The sequence below is a fragment of the Salvia miltiorrhiza genome, chromosome 8, assembly GCF_028751815.1.
Source record: "Salvia miltiorrhiza cultivar Shanhuang (shh) chromosome 8, IMPLAD_Smil_shh, whole genome shotgun sequence".
Lineage (NCBI taxonomy): Eukaryota > Viridiplantae > Streptophyta > Magnoliopsida > Lamiales > Lamiaceae > Salvia > Salvia miltiorrhiza.
Window position 1 is genome coordinate 31,945,415 of NC_080394.1, and position 16,129 is coordinate 31,961,543.

Here is a 16,129-nt window from a genome sequence, read left to right on the forward strand (position 1 = left end):
CACCATATAGACTCCATCATCTTCAAGCACATTATTATCATGTTGTTCAGGTTCATTAAGAACAAAGCTCTTATTTTTCTTAGGCAGTCTACACCTATTTGAAAAATGACCAGGCTTTCCACAATTCCAACAAAGCTTTTTGGGCTTTTGATCAAACCCCCTTTTTTCTTTGTTAACAAACATGACCTCACCATGCAGTGGCTTTGTTTTATGAATCTTCAGCCCACTTTCTTTAGCTTTCAAACCATTCACAAGTAAAAACACTGAACTAAGCTTATAAAAGAAAGGGGAAAAATGCAGCTGAGGAAGGAGCTATGAACTGATTCTGGAACTGAACAATAGATCCGTTGAGATCTGTTATAACTGCCTTTTTGAATATTGCAGTCAGCACCCTTAGCTCTCCTTATTTGCACTTTAGTCCCTTACACTAATTCCATGCGGATACTATACTTACAGTCATAGCTAGCCACAACTAGCATTACGACCTTTGTCACGATTTCCTTGACTTTGATTTTAAGAGACATTTAGCTTGCGGTATAAAATCGCTTGTGGCGGAGATTGCAGCTACTAGCTAGATTTAGGATCCATAACTCATGTGATTGTAGAGCACATTGAACTTCATCGGAGATTGTAGGATGCGCAACTCATGCGATTGTAGAGCAAATTAATTGAACTTCATGGAGAGATAGTTCTTTGTATTGAGATTGGAGGAATTAATACACCGGTACTTTCAAATTCTGGACCTAAACGAAACAAGCACATGAATTAATATATTTTTATTTTTATATCTATCATTAATTTTTATTAAACAAATTAATTGATTTATATTAATTTACTACATGAGTTGAGATTATATATATGAAGAAATTTATATATAGCACATATTAAGGTAAAAAGTTAAATTAAGGCGGGGGAATTGTTTGTAAGAAGTAAATAAGCATGAGATGGGTAATGACTAATGAGACTAATTAAGTTTGATTATTTGAAAAGGTTAATCTCTTATTGGCATCAAACATTAGCACAAGCCGATATACATTATTCCTCTTGAACACTTATTTTACATTTATTTATGGACACACATTTTCTCAAGCAGAAGCAGGTCGTCTCTGAGTCCCGCTGAAAATGACCGTCTCCCGTCGTGAAAACTTGAGTCTCTCGGCCTCCTCCCTGGAGACTTGGTAGGCGTTGGCGACGACATCGACGGGCAGCCCCCTGATGGCGGAGGTGCGGCCGCTCAAGGTGTTGATAATGGCGTTGTCGTTGGTGTTGAACGCCACCCACTCAAAGCCCTCCTCTCCAGCCTGCTTGACGACGGCGAAGTTCTGAGGCACCACCACGACCTGGCCCTCCCTCAGTTGGCCGTCGAATACGGCGTGCCCACGGTGGTTCACTATCTGCACCCGGGACGCCCCGCGAGTGACGTAGATGAGGCTGTGGGCGTTGGCGTACCAGTGCGGCGAGAATATGGCGTTCTGTAAATCAAAAAATATATATATATTAATTAAGTGTTAAGAGCTAAGAGAGAGAGTGGTAGTGTTGTTACCCTGTGAAGGACTCCTCTGGCGGCGCTGAGTTGGAGGAAGCGGAGGATGGGAAGGTTGAAGCTGTTGAGGGTGGAGAACCTCCCGGCGCGTGGGTTGTAGAAGTCGGGCGCGTGATGCCCTGTCAAGGTTCTCTTTGACTCTGGCGCTGCAGACGGTCTCCTCGAGGCCGTTGTCGTTGTGGTAGCCCTCATCCTCACGTCGGCTCCTGCCATAGGGCTGGATCAATTTAATGCTCTTCTCTGCCCTGATAATATGGCCCCTTTCGTCGTTTTGGCCCCGGAGCTTTCTGGCGGTCTCCACATCAACGCCAAATGCCTCCGCCAACAACTCGTCGTGGAAACCGCGGAAGACATTACCCAACTCTGATTGGGCTTCTTTGCCTCCGCGCAGCCTCATGTATTGCTCTTCCTCTTGCTCGTTGTTGGGGTTTCCGGCCAGGAAGAAGGACTGCATTCATTCATTCATTTTTTAATTAAAATAACACTACCATGGATGTATATCTATATGTGTGCGTACCCTTGGGTTTTGGTCGAGTTGGTTGGCATAGTTGGCGTTGTGGTGGAAAACAACAAGAACAAGCTCTTGATCGCCGTCGTTGTAAACCCAGTGAGCCTCGCCGGCCCTGACGGCGATGACGTCACCCTGCTTCACATCCTCAACTTTCTGGTGTCTGTCTTCTCTGAATGATCTCTCGCTTCTTTCCTTGCGAGAATATTGTTGTTGGGCTGATTCGGCTTCGAATGTTTTCGGGGCAGCCAGAATTCAAAACTCCATAAGTTCCCCTGCCTGCACATACACATGAATTAAACAATCCATTTCAATTTCCAAAAATATACATGCAAATAAATCAACCTTGGACGACATAGACGAGAACGGGGGCGTTGTGGTACACCGGCAGCAGGAGGCCTCTCTGCTGGATTCTGTGGCGGCGGATGGACACACCGGCGCATCGGAACTCATCGTTCCGGTTGTCCCAGAACTCGGTCTCTCCGCCCTCCGATCTCACGGTGTAGGACGGCTCCCGGGCGTCGATGTTGCTGATCTGGCACTCTCCCACCTGCCACGACCCCTCTCGAACATGAGTGGCGCACCCCAATCCTAACACTAGAAGAAAGCTTACAACTGAGAGCGAGAGCTTCGCCATGCTGGAATGTATTGTGTTTTGATGATGTGAAGCGGCGAGGCGGAAGCGTCATTATTTATAGGGGAGAAGTCTGCAACATGCATGGCTGCCTACCTCCCATGCCTTCCACCTATGATTTTCTCAGGGGGCACCTGGCTTCATTCATGCTTCCCAAATTATGTCTCTTTCTCTTCTCTCTTACATCTATATGCTTCCACTTTTTCTATATTTCCTTCTTATGTACTTGGACCAAAAACAAGCCTACATACATACCTTAATTACTGCTCTTCAATTCGATCAAAACTTAACCATAATATTTTTCATGCATGCGCACCTACCCATCGAATAATTTCTAATACCCATCGATTTTACATTTTTCATCAATCTTAATTATATACTCCTTCTTTCTCATATTTATCTTATAGGCGGATAACCTATACAATTTTAAAAATAATAAAACACACACACACACATATATATATATATAGGGGAGGGCTACCATGAATTACACCACCCCTTATACTATAAAATATGAACATTTCCTCACCCTAGATCTATACCAAATTAACGGTTCAGATTGAAAATCTGTATTTTGGATTAATTCATTTCAAATTATGAATTCATAGCATCGTTAAGCGATGAAGAAGAAAAATTGTGATCGGAGTGCTCGGTCGCTGAGTTGTTCTGTTGCTTATATCTTTTTTATTTTTTGTTGTATTTTTTTTGGTAATGTTATAACAAGAATGTTGGTGGACGTCGTATACCACCAAATAATTCCTGCAGAATTATCAAAATATATTAGTATCGTGATAAGCAGGGTCGATCCCACAGAGAGCAGATAAAATCATTCAATTCCCTAAATCTATTAAAATTTGGTGATGCCACCACGCCTTAACTTGAGAAAATATTAATTAACTAAGAATGCAGAATTAAATCAAATAAAATACGCTTGAAGTAAATATATAAAAAGGGTAATTCGGCTCAAATAAATCCACTCTAATTCAACTCTGATCCTCGACGCAATAATTAATCAATCCCTATCAACCAACCAGTTATAGGATACCGTGAAACGCAACGGACGTACCCCAATTCCTACTTACTGTGTCGATAAACAGCTGGAGACGCCAGACCTGCTTATTTCCCTTATTAAAATATAACCTAGCTGGAGACGCCAGACCTAGATTTAATATTCTAATAGCATTACGATGAAGGAACCCAATTTATATCAATTATCCTAGAGACGCTAGTAATAATTAATATACCAATTAATTCCCCCTACGAACATGGTAGTTGTATCACTAATTAGTCCAATTCCAACAATTACGGATTGGCAGGAACTAATTGACTGTAATCCAATTAAACCTAAGTTGGCCAGACTTAAATAAAATCAGAATTATCTTTAAACCCTAGGAATTAATCAAAATCAATAGGAACCAATTTAAACCAATTAGGTCTCACAGATCATTAAATTAGAGTTTCATTATTATCGCCGAATTAAAGGAATTAGCTGCTCATGCTTAAAATAAAAACAATCAAATAAATAAAAATTGACATAATAAATTAATAGAACGAAAGCTAACAAATAAATCGCAAGAAATTAAATAAACCCTTGAACCAATCGACAAAAACTCGTCTGCCTCCTTTTGCTTCCAACTTCAGCCGCAATTCAAGAGAATAAAGTAAATTAAACAAAAAGGAATTCTATGCTAGAAATCGTGCAGATGTAAATTGCATGAAATTGAAATTGAAATTGAATCAAGAAAAATCAACTGCTATTAACTAAAGAATGCGGCTGTCTCCAAAACTAAAAACAATAACCTAATGCTAATGCTAAAGTTAATAAAAATAAAATCCTAATCAAAGTCAAACTTATATAATCTAGTCTAAAAGTGCGGCTACCTAATTAAACTAGGAGAGTCCTACTTTTATCAAAACTAGCAATTTAACCTAAGTGGCCGAATACCCATAATCAATGTGGGTTTCGGCCCCTTTCAAAACTAAAGCCCAAAAAGTTTAATTAAAAGAGTATTAGGCTTAAATAAATTACAAGACAATTATTCTCAAAGCCAAAATCTCTAAATCTCTCCAAAAATTCACCAACTTCTTCGACAATTCTCGACTTTCACAACTTCTTCCATCCACGAGCATCCATCTCCAATTCATCTAAATCCTGCGCCAAAACATAGCAAAACATGTAATATCACATGAAACCACGGCAAAACGCACACTAAACTAGGTAGCTAAAATACACACACTCAAATCCCCTCACACTTAGATCATACTTGTCCTCAAGTATGAAATAAGAGAAGAAACTAATGGTAAATTTCAGCCATTAGAAGCAACTCTCTTCCTTGACACGAAGACTCTAGAAAAGAACGAACTGAAAACAGACACAACAAACACATGCAAAGAACAGGAAAGTAAAATGAAACGAGACAAGACACGAACAAACCAAACGACTAGCCAAGCAATATCAAAGCATCAGGAATGCAACAGTCTATCAAATCGAATCATGCCATTCACCATCACTTCCCAACTCTCGAACTAAGAACATGAACCTCCAAAGTGTGTTTTCATCATCAATCTAGTCCAAATTAGGCAACAATGAGTGCACTCTCACGCTCATTCAATCTCTCCATAAGATAAGGTAATTCTCACACAAGAAGAAACTCCCAATTAGTCATGATATTTCGCAGTCACATTATGGCTCAAAAAGGTCTTTCTTCTTTGGTTGTAATGGGGCTAAGGACTATCAATGATGTAGGCAAGATCCTAGGGGTCCTAAGCTCAAACATTGAAGATCAAATATCGTGCATGCTCGAATCAAATCACACCCAAAGAATTCTAACATATGAGGAGCAACTTCCAACTCAACTATGGGCAACAACCATCAAACAACTCAATGCATGTATACTAATTCAACCTTGGTGCAAACTTTATTTTTCTCTTTTTTTTTCTTTTTCTGTTTTTTTTTCTCTTCTTTTTTCTGTTTTTTTTTCTCTTTTTTTTTTTTTCTGCACCACTTCATTAAAACAACACAATCATGCAAAGAGTACATCAAAAATAATCTGCCCAACTGTACAATCATCATCCTCTGTTCGGCCAAACAGACCATCTGTCCTAGATTCAGAATGTAATTTCGGCTCAGGTTCTGTTTGGGCAAACAAGCATCCTTATGCACATTCCTCAACATTCACTTAGGATGTAATTCAATTCTAACATGCACAATGGGACCAAAGAGAAGGTTCACAAAAAACAGGCCTTGGCTATATATATATAGTGACTAATATGAACAATAACGGCAAAGGCTCAAACATGGCTCACTAGGGGTTAGTGTATGGGTAGGAATTCAAAAACAGGCCAAATGGCTACCCTAGTGCCTCTTATCATTCACCACATATGACACACTTGATATCACGACTTCATAGATCATCAAATCTCTCAAAACAAAAATTAGTAGAGAGTGCTCTACTCTATTAGGCTCAATACCTCACTTATGTGTAGTTTAGATTCACTCATCGCCCTTATTTTGTCATTCCAGACATCATGTAATCAAAACACACACTTGTCAATCACAAACTCTCAATTTTTAAGTAGGGAAAGATCAAGTTATCACACATATTCAATCTAACAGCATGCTCCAACAACTGAACTTATCAATTACTTTGGCTAGAAGACTCACAAAACTCAACATAAACTGACTCAACAAGCAAAGACTCAACAACGCCCCCCCTCACACTTAGATTTTGCTTGCCCTCAAGCAAATAAACAAAGCATAAGCGAAGGAGCAACAAGACACTCAACTAAACGAAAGACCAAGGCAAAGACAACATAAAAACACACGAAACAAAACAAGAAAAGGAAGGAAGTCACCGTGTGTGCTGCTGCCGCAGCTCCTGTCCAATGGTGGCGCTCAAATTCGCGATGCTCTCATGTAGGGCTGCCACGTTCCCATCGATCTGTCTTTTTTTTTTTTTTTTTTGAAACATAACAAAAATTAAAACTAAGGAAGGGAAACTAAGAAGCTTAAAAAAAACTAAACGAAAAATGAGAATTAAAGAAAAGAAGAACAAAACGAAAAATTAAAAGGAAAAGAAAGTCGGGTTGCCTCCCGATAAGCGCCATTATTTAACGTCGTTGGCTCGACTGCTCAAGTGCTCAAAACGTGCCTGGAAGCAGCAGCGAAACAGACTCCGCTGGAACCAAAGAAGAGGCATCATAGTACGGCTTCAAACGTTGTCCGTTCACGGTGAATATCTTAGCCGTGTCTAAACTGCGAATCTCAAACGCCCCGTCTGGGCAAACAGACTGTATCAGGAAGGGGCCAATCCACTTCGTCTTCAATTTTCCGGTCATCAACCGCAGCTTTGACTGGAACAAAAGTACTTTTTGGCCGACTGTAAATGTCTTTCCTTGCAAGTTCTTGTCGTGCCACATCTTGGTGCGATCCTTATACCACATCGCGGCGTCATAAGCTTCCAGATGAAGCTCATCCTCACATTTATTTCTAAGTCGGGTGGTTCCACATCAAAATGCAGACTTCTGTCGTGTGGCTTCCGTTTGGGCAAACAGAACGTATTTCCAGAATCTGCTAATTTCGAGTGAGCATGGAGAGACTTGGTAGACTCTTTGACTTCTTCATTATTCATCCCACGAGCATCAAGACCAGTTGCCCTTTTGGTCAAAGTTGGTTCCAACTTATCCTGCATAGATTTAGTCTCAAGATGTTCTTGGACAAAAGGGTCAGTAACATTGGTGGCACAAGCAGTTTTAATAGCCAATGGACTTTTCATGGTATCATCAATGTTGAAAGTGAACTTCTCTCCATGATAATCCAAACATATGGTACCACAATAAACATCAATGATTGCCCTAGTGGTCCTTAAGAAAGGACGACCTAACAGAACACCGGCTGACTCTTTCGACTGCATACCACTCATTTTCACCACATAGAAATCAGCAGGATAAACAAAATTATTCACTTTCACAAGGACATTCTCAAGCAAACCTTCAGGGTGCACACATGATCCATCGGCTAACTGAATCACAACTCTAGTATCTACCAACTTCACACCATTTAAACTATTATAAACAGCTAAAGGCATGACATTAATAGAAGCTCCTAGATCACACATAGCATGCTCAATCTTAGTATCACCGATGTAACATGGCAGAGAGAACATACCTGGATCCTTGCATTTGGGCGGCAACTCTTTTTGTATCACTGCTGACACGTTCTCGCCCATCACAATTTTTCCAGATTTCTTAGACTTACCAGCAATGAAGTCTTTCACAAACTTGCCCAGATGAGGAATTTTGAGTGCTTGGAGAAATGGAAGATTGATCTCTAACTTCCCAAAGATTTTCATGAAATCAATGAGCTCTTCCTCCGGCTTCTTCTTTGCTAACAGCCTGGGAAAGGGAACGGGTATCTCCATCTCGGGATCATGTAGACTCAAAGGTTTATGAACCTTAGACTGCTCACCCTTAACCAATTTGTGCTCTGCTTCTTGTTCTTTCTGCCCAGCTGTCGGATCACTGTTCTGTTTGGCCAAACGGGACTGTTCTGTATTCTGGATTGCAGAATCCACCTTGCTTCCAGAATTTTCGAATTTTTCCAAGCTGAATTTAACTCCAGAATCCTTGCTCGGACACTCCTTTGAATTCTGGGTTGTGGGCTCACTCAACTCCTTGGCACTCCTCAAAGTAATCATACTGACGTTCTCCATCGGATTCAATTGGACTTGTGATGGTAAAGCACCTTGATGGCCCTTGAGTTGATTCACGGACGTTGCGAGCTGAGACACTTGACGGGATAGTCCTTCGATCTGAACCCTTTGCTCTGCTTGAGACTGTTGGAGTTTTAGCACCACTTCATTGGTTGTTTGCAAATTATTTTGCAACAATTGTTGTGAGCCAATCAACTCTCTCATCATCTCTTCAAGAGCTTTTCCTTGATTTTCTTGTGGAAGTGGTGGTGCTTGTTGGAATCCTCTTTGATGAGGCGGTCTATAGCTTTGTTGCTGCACTTGATTGCTTTGGTCTCTCCAACGAAAATTAGGGTGATCTCTCCACGACGCATTGTAGTTGCTCGAGTAGGGGTCCTGTTTGGGCAAATGGGGCAGTGGATCAGAACAACTGTAAAAGTTGTGAGAAGAATTCACTTGGGCTTGAAGATCTTCGTCGCCCCCGGTGCATTGCAAGCTCGTATGGCCAAAGCTACCACACGCTCCACATGGCTTTTCTGTTGGTTGTCCAGCAGTTGCGACTTTCTCCACCACAGTACTTAGCATTCTCTCTAACTTCCCCATCCTTTCTTCGAACTTATTCTCAAAATCCGACGAACTAGCTTGAGCAGCTTTCTTGAGCAGTTGGATGCGTGGCTCTTCATACTCTCTTGTTGCCTCCACCAAGTGTTGAATCAACTTCTTAGCTTCGCTCACAGTATTTTGAGAAAATGCTCCTCCACTTGATGAATTCACCAGATTTTTGGTATCCACCGTCATCCCTTGATAGAAATACTGCAGTAAATCCCCCTCTGAAAACTTATGGTTTGGACAGCTATCCACCAACCTCCTGAATCGAGTCCAGTATGTGCTCAGTGACTCATCGTACTCCTGCTTCACTCCACTAATTTCCTTCTTTAGCGCATTCGTCTTGGTAGGAGGGAAAAAATGCTCCAGGAATAGCTTTTTCATCTCGACCCATGAAGTGATGGAATAGGGTGGAAGACTCGCGAACCAAGAGTTCGCCTCTGCTGTCATGGTGAAGGGAAAGGCAGCTAGTCTGAAGTGTTCCTCCGTAACTCCAGTGGGGCGTTTCTGGACCTTGCAAATTTTGATGAATTCGCTCAAGAAATTGTACGGATCTTCTCCCTTCTTGCCATGGTACTTTGGGAGAACATTAAGCAGTCCAAGCTTTATCTCAATACCAGTAGCCGCTGCCGGCATCCGGATCGGAGTTGGGGGGTCATCAGCTTCGTGGCTGGAGAGGTCGCACAGCCTAGGATCGTAAGCCATGTCGCTCTCAGTACTTGCGACAGAAATCGAGTCAGTTTCCTCTTCACAGTCTGTGTTTGCCTCTGAATCAGGGTCTGTTTGGGCAAACGGATCCTCTGCAGCAATCTGAACTTCAGGTTCAGACTTGAAAAACGTTTCTGTCCAGTCAGACGGAGCAATTTCCGAGCCTTCCAGACCTTGCAGCTTCCGCGCCGTGGCCTCCTTCCTCAATCTCTTCGCGGTTTTCTCGATCTCAAAATCGTAGAGGAGATTCGGCTTAGAAGATCTGCTCATAAACCAAAAAGAAAAATAAAAAAAAATAGATCAAAAGGGAAAAAAAAATCAATTAACACCGCTCCCCGGCAACGGCGCCAATTTGGTGGACGTCGTTTTCCACCAAATAATTCCTGCAGAATTATCAAAATAAATTAGTATAATGATAAGCAGGGTCGATCCCACAGAGAGCAGGTAAAATCATTCAATTCCCTAAAATCTATAATTTTGGTGATGCCACCACGCCTTAACTTGGAGAAAATATTAATTAACTAAGCAAAGCAAATTAAATCAAATAAAAGACTTTTGAATTAAATCAATTAAAAAGGTAATTCGGCTCAAATAAATCCACACTAATTTAATCTCTGATCCTTGACGCAATAATTAATTAATTCCTATTAACCAATTAGTTATAGAATACCGTGATACGCACTGACATACCCCAATTCCTACTTACTGTGTCGATAGACAGCTAGATACGCTAGTCTTGTCTATTTCCCTTATTAAAATATAACCTAGCTGGATACGCCAGTCTTAGATTTAATATTCTAATAGCATTAAGGTGAAGGAACCCAATTTATACCAATTATCCTAGATACGCTAGTAATAATTAATATACCAATTAATTCCCCCTACGAACACGGTAGTTGTATCACTAATTAGTCCAATTCCAACAATTACGGATTGGCAGGAACTAATTGACTGTAATCCAATTTAATCTAAGTTGATCAGGCTTAAATAAAATCAGAATTATCTTGGAACCTAGGAATTAATCGGAATCAATAGGAATCAATTTTAAACCAATTAGGTCTCACAGATCATTAAATTAGAGTTTCATTATTCTCGCCGAATTAAAAGATTAGCTACTCATGCTTAAAATAAAAACAATCAAATAAATAAAAATAAACATACTTAAAATATGCGAAGAAAGCTTTAAATAAATTGCAAGAATTAAATTAACACTAAACCGATTGAAGAAAAAAACCGTCTGCTCCCTTGCTCCAAATCCAGCCGCAATTGTAAATTAAGAAAACACGAAGAAAATCTAAAACTAAGAACTAAGAGATCAATTGCTCAAGTACGTATGGAATCAAAATCTTGCATGAAAGTAAAGGTTGCATGAAATAAAAGTCAACTCCTATTCTAACAAATTCAAAAGTTGCGGCTGTCTAATAGAACAAGAATTAAATCCTAATTAAAATTCTAACTATGCGGCTGCAGTATAAAAGTGTATGTTAAAGTAAATTAACCTAGACTAATATATATGACTTGCATGCGTGCGGCCCCCGTAAAGAAGTTTAGGAAATAAATCCCTAAAGGGCGCCGCCTAATTCAACGCATGGGCTTCGGCCCTTTCACTTAATTAAATACCCAAAATAAAATAAAACTAAGAGTTTTGAGCTTCCTAAAAATATAACAAGTAATTAAAAGCCCAATCTCTATTTTCTTCCATCTTCACGTCGAATCCCATCGCAAACTTGTCTTTCTCCACTTTCTTCCAATTAGCAGCTCCATCTCCAATTCTTCTCATTCCTGCGCCAAAACATAGCAGAACATGTAATATCACATGAAACCACGGTGAAACGCACACTAAACTAGGTAGCTAAAATACACACATCAATTCTTGATCATTGTTGGACACAACGATCGTTATTGTAATGTTCGTCAAAGGTTTGATCGTTCGCATTTTGCTACTAGTCGGAACTTCAATAAAATCTTGAGAGCATTGAACACCATAGCACCGGACATGATGGTTAAGCCGACAACAGCAATACCCACTAAAATTCGGGAAAGTACAAGATTTAATCATTTCTTTAAGGTATGGATTATTTCGATATTATATTGTTGCTGTTGTAGTATATCAATTTTTTATGCTTTATTTGTATAACATATTCACTTTATTTTAGGATTGTATCGGAGCTATAGATGGAACTCATATCTCGGCCATGGTCACAGGCAGAGACGTAAGCAGTTATCGTAACCGTCATGGGGTGCAATCTCAAAATGTTTTGGCAGCTTGCAACTTTGATTTGCAGTTCATCTATGTGCTTAGTGGATGGGAAGGCTCGGCCCATGATTAAAAACTTTTAAGTGACGCATTATCGAGACCTAATGGACTTCATGTGCCTCAAGGTAAATATTTCCTAGTGGATTGTGGATTTGCTAATCGCCGTCAGTTTTTAGCTCCGTTACGTGGTGTTCGATATCATCTTAAAGATTTCGGTGGTCAAGGTCGTCACCCCATAAATGCAGATGAGTTGTTCAATCTTCGACATGCAAAATTGCGAAACGTGATTGAACGAATTTTTGGAATCTTCAAATCACGATTCACAATTTTTAAAATGGCTCCTCCGTTTTCATTTCAAACACAAGCAGAGTTTGTATTGGCTTGTGTTGGATTACCTAATTTTCTTCGAAAGGAGTGTCGTACTGATGAATTTCCAGTCGAAGATGAAGTAGAGAATGCTGCACCAGATGTAGAGAATGATGCAGACAATTTGGAATATCTTTCTCAAAGCCAGCTGTCTCAGAGGAATGAAGCTAATGCATGGAAAGCAAGTATTGCTAATGCTATGTGGGAAAATAGGTCAATGTATGGAAACGATGGAAACGAAGATGATGAGACTGAAGATAATGTTTAGGGAGGTGTTTTGATAGATTGTTATCAAAATGTCTTTGAATTATAATATTTTTTATATGGATGTTGGATTATTTTTTTAATGAATGTTGATTAATTATAATTTTTTTAATGAATTATATATATATATATATATATATATATAAATTTGATTTTAATATTCTATTAATATATAACATATAGGGTTAATTGCATGAAAATACACGAACTTTAGTCACTTTTTCATTCTGCACACCGACTTTGAAATTTACATTTTAAACCATGAACTTTGCATTCGTTCCATTTTTTTCCTTAAAATTCACCTCCGGCCATCGGAAATCTGAGGTGGCGCCTTTTGGCGCCACGCGTATGTGACACGTCATTAATGTGTGCTGATGTGTCTTTAATTTAATACTCTCTCTCTATCTACTTCTCTCTCTCTCTCTCTTTTCTTTTTTCTCTCTCTCTCTCTAATATTCACCTCCATCCCCGCGCTTTCCTCGTCCCACACAACTCGAGGCCGCCGCCGCCACTGCCGCCGCACGGACCGCCGCCGAGACCTGTCTCCACGTCACCGTAGACGACGTCACAGAAGCCCACAGAAGGACTCCAAACCCAAGCACCGACGCCAGTAGCAGCTTCGTTGTTCTGAAGATTTGTTTGCACGGAAGAAATCTAGTAGATGTACTGAGGCTTACTGGGGTACTTTAGGAGCAGCAGAACAATGCTAAACTCCAAGGTTTGGATTGCGAGCATTAAGTATGCCTGTGCTGCAAAGAATCAGACGAGGTCAATCATATAAATATAAAGATCCGAAGAAGGAAATACATCCTCATAATCATATTCCAAACTACGAAAGAAGTTTATTTGCTACTGACATGAAATTTGGGATCTAGATTTAGACTGTATGCTAAAAGAAGTTAGCCATTTGATGCTAAAAGGGAGCATCAAAATAGCATCTATTGAGATAGTAGGGAATTTGCTCACTGTTCAGAGAATTGGTAAAATTGGTATTGGTATTGTATCATCTTTTTGTTTCTTCATCAACTTTTCTCTTTTGTTAATGATCTTATCTATAGCCTGCAGTTGCTACCTTCTTGTACGGAGCTGCACACGATGAGGGGAGGTCGCTCGACACAATCAGGAGGGAGCTCGGCTACTTCAAGCGGAATGCAGATGGAAATCAATGGGGTAGGCAGCCTCCAATCTGAAACTCTGCAGCTGAAACCCGATGAGGGCCCTCCTCGTGCTGTTCCGAGGAAAGGGGTCGTTGTCGTTGGAGCCACACAGTGGGTCGAAAACTACAACGTCCCAATATTCTCGACTGACATGGCTGTTGTTCGGAGAATAGCAAAGAGAATCAGCGGCAGAGGCGGCGGGCTTCCATCCGTGCAGTCTATGGCTCTTGCTCACGGTAAAGGTATGATCGAGGTGGATTGCAACCTGTTGGATACGAGTAAAGCTGGTGGTGAGGATGTGCAGCGAGCAGTCGAGTGCCTCGCCCGAGAAGAAGGTATGGACGTCGGAGAGGGATACTATACCGATCTTTCTCAGAACCAAAAGAAGTTTATTTGCTTCTTTGACGTCGTCTATGGCGACGTGGAGACGGGTCTCGGCGGCGGTCCGTGCGGCGGCAGTGGCGGCGGCGGCCTCGTGTTGTGTGGGACGAGGGAAGCGCGGGGACGGAGGTGAATATTAGAGAGAGAGAGAGAAAAGAAAGAGAGAGAGAGAGAAGTAGATAGAGAGAGAGTATTAGAGAGAGAGTATTAAATTAAAGACACGTCAGCACACATTAATGACGTGTCACATACGCGTGGCGCCAAAAGGCGCCACCTCAGATTTTCGATGGCCGGAGGTGAATTTTAAGGAAAAAATGGAACGAATGCAAAGTTCATGGTTTAAAATGTAAATTTCAAAGTCGGTGTGCAGAATGAAAAAGTGACTAAAGTTCGTGTATTTTCATGCAATTAACCCTAACATATATAATAAGTATTTATTTATTTAAATTATTAGTGATCTCAAAATAAAAAACTAAAACATAAAATTAAATTACTATAGTAGTGAAAATAATATCATATGCTGACGCATCGATTGGTTACTACCGAACATTATATTACAATAAATTAGTTAACTTGAAAAAAAAAAATACTCCCTCCGTCCCGCCCAAGATGCTACATATTCCTTTTTGGGCCGTCCCAACGAAGATGCTACATTTCTATATTTGGCAAAAATAAGGAATTTTAAACACTTAATTAACACTAATTAAGTATTTCTTTATTATATTATATCTCCTACTTTATCACTTTATTACCTTCTCTTTCTTACTTTATCACTTTATTACTTTTTCTCTCATACTTTATCACTTTATTATTACACACTTAAAACATTAATCTACAATTCCTTAAATCACGTGTCGAAAAGCAAATGTAGCGTCTTGGCCGGGACGGATGGAGTATAAAATAGGAAGGGATAGCTAAAATGTTTAGAATAATATCATACATTAACTACTTTCTTTGATTATTTCATAAAAAATATAGGTTAATGAATAAATGATAACAAAATAGTGAAATTGAAATAAAACTTATAAATCATATCACGGGGACGAAGTGCTTTCTGTGACGCCCGGGGACGAAGTGCGGAGTGATCGCCGGTGCAAAAGAGGCACGGACAAGGAGCGGCTCCGGTTAAGACTTCCAAGCGGAGGGGCACAGGGATGAACCGAAACACACCCGAACGAGAGGGATTCCAAGAATATGCAGGTATGGGACTGCATATTCGAGGAGAGCTTAAGTGATTTGATAGGTGCTACTCATATCAATAAGATGCATCTTCTTTTCTGGTGCCCACACGGAAGAAACTCCAAGGTTAAGCGTGCTTGGCTTGGAGCAATTCCGGGATGGGTGACCCCCTGGGAAGTTTCTCAGGGAGCGTGCGAGTGAGGACAAAACACGCTAGAAAAGACTCGTATTGGGCTGTGGGGACAGCCGTCAACTCTGGAGCCGGGCTGTTACAGGTGGTATCAGAGCCGAACCTCTCCCAGTACGGTGTGGTTCGGGGACGAACCAAGCGGAAGCTGGTGGGCCTGTGACGCCCGGGGACGAAGTGCGGAGTGATCGCCGGTGCAAAAGAGGCACGGACAAGGAGCGGCTCCGGTTAAGACTTCCAAGCGGAGGGGCACAGGGATGAACCGAAACACACCCGAACGAGAGGGATTCCAAGAATATGCAGGTATGGGACTGCATATTCGAGGAGAGCTTAAGTGATTTGATAGGTGCTACTCATATCAATAAGATGCATCTTCTTTTCTGGTGCCCACACGGAAGAAACTCCAAGGTTAAGCGTGCTTGGCTTGGAGCAATTCCGGGATGGGTGACCCCCTGGGAAGTTTCTCAGGGAGCGTGCGAGTGAGGACAAAACACGCTAGAAAAGACTCGTATTGGGCTGTGGGGACAGCCGTCAACTCTGGAGCCGGGCTGTTACAAAAATGGAATGGAAAAACAAAACAAAAGTATTACTCCTATATTATACTAGTACATTCATTGTGCAATTAAATATTAGAGGAACATTAAGACAT

The 16,129-nt window shown here is 40.8% G+C and overlaps 2 pseudogenes; one reads left to right on the forward strand and one right to left on the reverse strand.

The window, feature by feature from the left end:
• Positions 1 to 959: 959 nt before the first annotated feature.
• On the reverse strand, positions 960 to 2,934 carry LOC130997737 (11S globulin seed storage protein 1-like; annotated as a pseudogene).
• Positions 2,935 to 12,280: 9,346 nt separating this feature from the next.
• Positions 12,281 to 14,247, forward strand: LOC130998332 (uncharacterized; annotated as a pseudogene).
• Positions 14,248 to 16,129: the final 1,882 nt, after the last annotated feature.